This window comes from Maylandia zebra, linkage group LG4 (assembly GCF_041146795.1).
Source record: "Maylandia zebra isolate NMK-2024a linkage group LG4, Mzebra_GT3a, whole genome shotgun sequence".
Lineage (NCBI taxonomy): Eukaryota > Metazoa > Chordata > Actinopteri > Cichliformes > Cichlidae > Maylandia > Maylandia zebra.
In genome coordinates this window covers 12297301-12306060 of record NC_135170.1, presented here as the reverse complement: position 1 = coordinate 12306060, position 8760 = coordinate 12297301, and the positions used below count along the sequence as shown (strand labels likewise).

Sequence of the window (8760 nt, the reverse complement as noted above, 5' to 3'; positions counted from 1 at the left end):
GTGGTTTTGCTATAAGTCTGAATAGTTTTAGAGATTGTGCTACAGGAATCACAGTTAGGGTTTAAGCATTCAGAAAAAACTGTAAGTTTAGAGGTTTACACATCACATCATTATAATCATTGAGCCTGTCTGACTTTAATCGTCCACTTGATGGCGCAGTAGAGCCAATGAATCGTCACAATGCTTCGAACCATGAGTCGACCAGTTGGATGGAAAGCTTCAGTTCATCACAAGGCTTCATCTCACCATCACTAATGAAAGCTCTTATAATTTGGCTGCTATTAGAGACCATTGATTTAGGCTCTCTTTGGTTACTACGTGGATCTTTTTTCAGACAAATTAATGAAAAAAATATAATAAATGGAAAAACAGAGTACAAATGTGGACAGTTAACTGGATATTACAGCGCGATTTCAGTGCATAAATACATAAATGCAGGTCTGAGACATAAGTGGTGCAATATTGATAGAGCTCACATGACTCCGTCCTGTTCGTATCCCAATGGATGTTCAGATGGCAGTATTTCACTGCTCAGACAGTTTTCTGAAGTAGAACATAATTACAAAGCTATCCCAGTGTCAGTACGCCTTACCTTTGCTTGTCCCTGACTCAGTCACTATGGATGTTGAATGTCCTCTGTGGACATTCAGGCAGATAACAAAAACATGGAAGAAAACTAAAATCAAGGGTGATTCAAATGCCATCACCATGAAGACAATGCCCATCTGCAAAGCCGAGACACCCATGGTGTTTTTCTTCCGCCTGGGTTCACTTCCAGTGTCAAAATCTCAGCTCATGAACACTGTGATCAATGACCGTCACAGCACCTTCTTCCATAGAAATTGTCCAGGTAGCACCAAATCTCGCCTGCTGATGGATGGTGTGGCAGAGATTGCCTGGTACTGCCCTGCTGGAAAACCCAATGACTCCTTCACAGACTGCACTGCTTTTTGTAATCTTCATGGTGATGCTCTGTCATTTGAAAAACAGCGTGAGATACTGATTGAAAAAGCTTCAGTCACTGTTGTTCTTGTGAGAACTCTGGAAAAAGGCCAGAAAAGTACTACAGTCATCTCAGACCTTTACAGGTCACCAAAGCCTCTCATTATTCTCATTGCTGATACTGATGGTAGTGCAGTTCAAGTCAAAGATGGAAAATACAAAGTGGGTCTGAAAGACAGAAGCCAGTCAGATGTTTCTGAAGAACTGAAATGTCATGATCCTGGGCCATGTTGGCCCAGTATTCTTAGTTTCATGTATTTTTGTATTTTGTTCCTTATTTAGGCCATGCTTCCTGGGCTGCCCTGTTACGTTGTTCCCTAAGTGTTTTCCCCTTGTGACTCTTACCCCTTGTGTGCCCCTCTGTGTATCTGTGAGCCCTCGTCTCTCCTTGTGTTTTATTCCATGTTTTCCCCAGCCCGTTACGTCTGTGTTCTCCCCGTGCTCTCTCTCCTCCTGTCTGAACCTCTGTACTTCCTGTTTTACTTTGCCCGTCTCCCGTCAGTGTTGCGTTCACTCCTGCCGTGTCTTGTTATGATTATTAGTGTCACCTGTGTTCCCCGTGTGCTCCCACTTCCCTCGTTAACCCTCTGTGTATTTATGTCTGCGTCTCCCTCAGTTCTGTGTCGCGTTCTCCCTCATGCTGTGTGTTTCTACCTGTAGCTCCCTGTGTGTTTTGTTAGAGTCTTCCCAGTTTAGATTTTGTATTCAGCAATAAAAGCTGCCATTTTGAGTTCAGTCCTGTCTCCAGTGAGTTTGCGTTTGGGTCCAATTCCTGCCGGCACACAGCCAGATCATGACAGAAGAACGCGACCTCGACATGGACCCAGCAACTCACAACCCCTCTGCTGAGCTCCGTGAGGATTTAATCTACACAGTGGAGTATCACTGTCAGGAGTGGGCAGCGCTGCCAGGGGAAGAATATCGGGAAACCGTAGCCATCCGTTTACAGAGGATGGTGTCCGGACTCCCATGGCTATTCTGCGCGCTACACCCCCACATCCAGGACTTCCTTTTCTCCACCGTACGCATCCACCCGGAGCAGCCGCTCCAGTATGAAGAGTCGGAGGATGTTCAGCCCGGTCCGCTGGAGGATTCGCGGCCTGGCTTGTCTCCTCCCCCTTCTCAGCGAAAACGGCGTGCACGCCGCCGGCGTTCCCGAGCAGCAGAGCAGCTTTCTTCCTTTGGTGAGAGTGATCGTGTTTTTCACATTCCGCTCAAGCATTCGGCTCCCAGGCTTCCGGATATTGCACCCTCTTTGAGTAAGACTGTGCTTCCCTCCGTGGACTTTGTTAAGCCTGAATCTGTAGATTGTGACTCAGCAGAATTAAAGTGTCAGGGTTTTGAGGCAGTTAACTCAGTAGCATCTGTTTCCGTGCCTGTTGTTCCTCTGAGTGAATCCAGTGTCAATGAGCGAGCAAGTGATTCTTCTGTTCTGCCTAAACCTGGTAATATAGAGACAATTAGCCATGTAGCTACTCAGAGTGACTGTCTTACCTGCTCACCTGCTCTGTCACCAGAAATCCATGACAGTAACCAAATGGGCTCTGTTAAGTGTTGTGTTCCACGGTCTGACCATTTGAACTCTGTGCACCAGGCATTTAGCTCAGTCTCTGCAAAGAATGTTCAGGACGCGCCTCACGAAACGACCTTTTTTGTTGTTTCCTATGGGACTGCCACTCAAACCTGGGACGGTGCTGCACCTCAGCTGGTAAATGTAGATGGCAACGGAGCGCCACCTTCTCTCGTGCCTGCTAAGCAGGAGACTGTTTCTGTTTTTCCTCGTGGACTCCTTGAAACTGTGTATTCAATGCCTGCTAAGGTTAAGAGCCGCAAGGTTTCATCTGCTATACATAGACTGGCAAAGGATTTTAGTTTGAGCACAGCAGAGCTGGTTGCACAGGTTTACTTTTCTGTTCCCCGGTCATGTCAGTTTAACTCTGTGCGCCATGCTTTTTGGCCAAGTTTCATGGACTCTGTGTGTACTACGTCTCGGGCTACATCCTGTACGACTGTGTGTAGTGTTGTTTCACATCCAGGTTATACAGACGCTGCTTGTGTGAGTTCTCCAGTACCCGTGACTGCTCCTAAACTCACTCCTTCTAAGACTGCTGTCCTACACCAGACTCCCCCACATACTGCTACCAGAATTGCAGCCCCGCAGAACTGTTGTAATCAGCTTGTACACTATGAGGTTTTCCAGTCTGAGCTCAGCCACACACCACCACCATCATCAGCCCTAGATATAACAGTGCGTGCTGAGGGGCACAAACCATCTGAGACTGAGTGTTCTGTAACTGATGCTCCTTCTAGTGACTGTTTCATGTGCCAACCCGTTCTATCTTTTGACATGTCCAGTGGGGCCCAGTCAGCTCCACAACCAGTGATTAATCATTCAGTTTCTCGAGTGAGCGGTAACAAGATGGTCGCTTCCTTTGTTAAGCTAGCCAAAGCTGTTCGCTACTCCTCTGAACCTGTTGCTGTGAAAACTGTTGTGGGTGTTACTTCGTCCCTGGACTGTGTGGCTCCCCATCCAGTTAGATCTGAGTCAGCCTGCCGAGTCGGTTCACCTATGGACTGTATGAAAATTGACTTTGTTTCCCAACCTGTGATTGTCCTTCCAGCCTCGATTCTGAAAAGACCTGTTTCTGGCGTTCTTCCTTCTCTGACCTGTGTTAGACAGCACACCGTTCCTCAAGAGACAGTTGCTGATGTCTGTTTTGAAACTGCTTCGGTGACTGTCCCTGAGCTAACCTCCTCCAGGACCGCTAGCGCTAACCTGGAGAGTTTAATAGCAGTGGATTTCCTAGGACCTGCTTGCTTTAAGCCTAGGTGTCCTAAAACTGAGTTTGGCACCAATAACTTAGTTCACCCAGTGACTGTTACTGTTCCTGTGCTTCGCTCTCCACCTCCAATTCCTCTACTCAGGGCAGCACGGGCCCAGCTTTCCCTTGCACCCGTATCAGCTCCTCGGGTGAGGGTGGCTGAGGTCAAGCTGGTCCCTGCTTCTGTCCCTAGCCTGGCAGAGACTCCGTTCATCCCGGCACCCATACCTGCTCCTCGGTACGGGTGCCGGTACCGAGAAGCACCCGTACCTGCTCCTCAGTAATGGCTGGTTGATGGACACCCAGCCATTGCCTGCACCTGTTCCGGTTCCCCGGGTGAGGTCAGCCGTGACCCTGCCGACTCCTGCACCCGTCTCAGTTCCTCGGGTGGGAGCGGCAGAGGTCCCGCTAGCTCCTGCACCTACACCGGCCCCCAGGGTAAAGGCAGCCAGAGCCCAGCTCGTCCCTACACCCATATCTGTTCCTCGGGTGGGGATGGCTGGTGTTCGGCCAGGCCTAGCACCTGTTCCTGTTCCCAGGAGGAGAGCAGCCAAGAGTCAGTCACCTGCTCAATCACAAGTTCAACTACCTGCTGACCCGCCATCACTGCAACCACCACTACAACTTGCATTTCTGTCCATAGCACAGTCATTAGCTCAGTTATCAGCCCAGTTCCCTGTTTGGTCACCAGCTCATTCTCTAGTTCAGTTAGCTCAGTCACCAGCCGAGTTAATAGCTCAGCAACCCGTTCAGACACTGCCAACCTCAGCTGGAAGCCTTTGTGAGCTTTCTCCGCCAGCTGAGGACTGCGTGGTGCTGACAAACTTTGGACAGACTGTTTGCCCTGCACAGCCCCAGCCGTTGCATCCCAAGCCGACTGCGTGTCCTGTGCAGCTACAGTTAGCGTCCCCTCAGCCAGAAGTCTCTGCACCTGCTGGCTCTGCATCTGTTCTCGCTGGGGGTTCAGGGGAACCTCTCCAGCCTCTCCTCATCTCCGCTGGGGGTTCAGGGGAACCTCTCCAGCCTCTCCTCGTCTCCGCTGGGGGTTCAGGGGAACCTCTCCAACCTCTCCTCGTCTCCGCTGGCGGCTCTGGTCAGCCCGGCCAGCCTCTCCTCGTCTCCGCTGGCGGCTCTGGTCAGCCTGGCCAGCACCTCCTCGTCTCCGCTGGAGGGTCAGAGGGGCCCGTTCAGCCGTTGCCTGGTCCGGCCTCTGCATCAGCTGCACCCACGCCCGGTCCGGCCTCTGCATTGCCTTCAACGTTGCCTGGTTCAGCGTCGGCCTCGGCCTCAGCTTCGCCTTCAGCTTCGCCTGGTCCGGCCACCGCTTCGGCTTCAGCTTCGCCTGGTCTGGCCCCCGCTTCGGCTTCGCCTGGTCCGGCCCCCGCATCCGTTCCAGCTCCGTCGCCTGTGGCTGCCACGCCGCCGTCTGGTCCTGCCTCGTCTAGTCCTGCCTCGTCTGGTCCTGTGCCCACCAAGCCTCAACCAGTACGCCTGACGCTCTGCTGCCGCCGCCGTCTTCCACACGGCCGGCCTCCGGACCCGCTCTGCTGCCGCTGCCACTTTTCGCGTGGCCGGCCCCCGGAACAGCTGGACTGAACTTTTGTGCTGTCGCCCCCAGGTTAACCTTCCGACCTCTTTGAACATTGCTTCCATGTTTTGACCTGTTTTTGTGCTCCTTGTCTTTTGTTTGGTTTCGTTCTCTCCGTCCTGGTCCCCCGCCTCCCGCCCTGGGTGGGTTGTTTTCTGTTATTCTTGTGTTTTGGTTCTTGGGTTTGGGCTGTCGGGAGCCAGCCCTTGAGGGGGGGGGGGGGGGGGGGGTTATGTCATGATCCTGGGCCATGTTGGCTCAGTATTCTTAGTTTCATGTATTTTTGTATTTTGTTCCTTATTTAGGCCATGCTTCCTGGGCTGCCCTGTTACGTTGTTCCTCAAGTGTTTTCCCCTTGTGACTCTTACCCCTTGTGTGCCCCTCTGTGTATCTGTGAGCCCTCGTCTCTCCTTGTGTTTTATTCCATGTTTTCCCCAGCCCGTTATGCCTGTGTTCTCTCCGTGCTCTCTCTCCTCCTGTCTGAACCTCTGTACTTCCTGTTTTACTTTGCCCGTCTCCCTCAGTTCTGTGTCGCGTTCTCCCTCATGCTGTGTGTTTCTACCTGTAGCTCCCTGTGTGTTTTGTTAGAGTCTTCCCAGTTTAGATTTTGTAGAGTTTTTGTGTTCAGCAATAAAAGCTGCCATTTTGAGTTCAGTCCTGTCTCCAGTGAGTTTGCGTTTGGTTCCAATTCCTGCCGGCACACAGCCAGATCATGACATGAAAGGAATTATCAGAAAGATTTTATATGAACCTCATAGATCCTTCCAGCTTGAATTCATGGCCAAAGTCCCTGGAGTCACAGTGGATGAAGATGATGAAGTCTGTCAAAAAGGGAAGTCTGCTGCACTGAAAACAGTTAAAATGCTTCAAGGGATGGGAATTTCAAAGAACAAAGATACATTTCTACCTTGTCAAGGCGATCTGTGGCATGAGCGGTGTAAAATAAATAAAGAGCTGTATCACCTTAAAGGAAACATTGAGAAGGAAAAAAGTCATAAGCAACAGCAACTGAATAAAATAAGACAAAATCAATGCAAAGCTTCATGTAGTGAACTGATGAAGTCATTCACAGAAAGCCTCTTGTCTTTGCCATCAAAACAGAAGGAGTACTTCCTGAAATGGACTCAGATCTTAATAGATGCCCTATCCACAGACATAGCTGGACTGGCCATCGCGCATACCGGGCAAATGCCCGGTATGGTTTTATGGGCCGATGGATTTTTTTTTTGATTTTTTTTTTAGGAAGGGTATATATAATGAAAGGTGTTGGATTGGCCAATTGGTCATGATCGACTTTGGGCTGGACCAATTACAGGCCGGATGCACCCTCCCCCTTGTTTAGCAATCTCGTGATTTTCGCGCATTGCATGCCGGGAACTCGTGGCAAAACAATCCAAGTAGCGCATCAAATGCAAGCATTTGCAGCACCGCAAAACGTTCATTCTCCGGTTCCAATACCTTCTTGTTTTTTCTTTGCCGCACAAAAAAGGAATGTACAAAACAAAAGGAGAACAATGCCGGTCCGTACAAAGACAGACTCGACAAAAAGACAAAGAAAGGATACGAGGAAAAATCAAAGGAGTGAAAGGGTCAGACCCTTACGAGCACACAGAGTGGACAAAAGACGTTAGCGTGCTGCCCAACTTTCACCACGCTCAGATTTATAATTATACGGTTCTTGGAGTGAGTGCATACACTCATGAAGTTTAGTAACTTCAGGTCACTGCAACAAGCCCAGGTACAGTTTACCGACGATGGGTACAGGACCTTGAAATGCACCGTGAAAGACCATCGTACGAACAAAGGTAAGTTTACCAGTCTCACAAATCGTCGTCATAAATATACTTTCGTTAACCGTTTATTAATAGGACCTTTGAGCTCAACGGTAATTAATTAGTAGTGGAAATAATTTCTGGTAGCATTACAGAAATGTAGCAGTGACAAATTAATATTGTATGTTGTAATCGTACTGGACAATTAGTGATACAAAACAACTGTTTTATCCTGTGAATAAAAGTATATGTTTTTGTCAATGTACCATAATAACAGAAGCGAAACGCAATATAGTGTCAGGACAATTCACTATTTATGCACAATAAACAAAGGAGCATAGCGCAACAATTTCTGTTCAGCGCCAGACTTGCTTGTAACCTATATCACCAATTATGTTAAGAAAAATGACGTATTAACTATTACAAAACTCTGACCTTTGTGGGAATGCTTGGAGCAGACTAACATGTGAGCTGAGTGTTCTGAGACGTTATATTTGGTATATCCAGACCATCCGTCGGCTCTTACTTCGGAAACATGGCTTAAAAAATTTCTCTTCAACAACGTAATCCGATTAAAAAAAAAACGATCTCTTTACTCGTCGGCTTCCCGTGGCTGTCATGCGACCGACTATTGCAGTTAATAATACAACAGCTTGTTGCCATTTTTTGGGTTTCTTTTTATCGCTGTGTAACTGAGTTCAATTGAAAGCCTGCGTGCGCTAGTACCTCTTGCCACAAGTTCCCAGAATCCTTTGCGGTTTTACCCCTGAATGACGTCACATTTTCAATCTTTATCCTGGTGGGCCGGTCTCTAGTCAAAATGCCTGGGCCGATTTTTTGTCCCAGTCCAGCCTTGTCCACAGATGATCTCTCTTCAATTCTCCAAAGCTATGATGAAAAGTGGACTGAGCTCTTGACTCTGAAAAAGAAACACGACAAATCTGATCTGTTAGCAAGCAAACAAACAGAGCTTGAACAAATCTCCAAAACACTGCAGTCTGCAACCTTTTGGCTGGAACACATCTTCAGAGAAATGGGACAGATCTATGAAGCCCATAGAGCAGTACAAACACAGAATAAACTGACTTCCTGGTCTAAATATCCAAAGTTGGCTGCAGATCTGATGATTTCAGGACACCCAGTGGAGCTGATGGATGGTGATGCAGGTCATGTGCCTCTAACATGGATCTGTAGTTTTTTAGATGAAGTCATCAAGAAACTAGGTGACCAGAGAGTTTTTGTGTTGTCAGTTTTGGGCGTACAAAGCAGTGGAAAATCAACAATGCTGAATACCATGTTTGGATTGCAGTTTGCAGTGAGTGCAGGCAGGTGCACCAAAGGTGCCTTCATGCAGCTGGTCAAAGTGTCAGAGGAAATCAAGAAAGACTTCCAGTTTGACTATTTTCTAGTGGTGGACACTGAAGGACTGCGAGCTCTTGAGCTGGCAGAAAATGCTACTCTTCATCACGACAATGCACTAGCGACATTTGTTGTTGGCCTAGGAAGCTTGACACTAGAGCTGGGCGATATGAGATTTTTTCATATCACGATATGTTTTTTTCATTTCAGGCGATAA

The 8760-nt window shown here is 48.4% G+C and overlaps 1 pseudogene across 1 annotated transcript; it reads left to right on the top strand.

Moving 5' to 3' along the window:
* Positions 1–501: 501 nt before the first annotated feature.
* Positions 502–8760, top strand: LOC143418449 (interferon-induced very large GTPase 1-like; annotated as a pseudogene). Its single transcript, XR_013098449.1, has 3 exons — positions 502–1213; positions 6137–6607; positions 8048–8760. The product of XR_013098449.1 is annotated as an interferon-induced very large GTPase 1-like (transcript).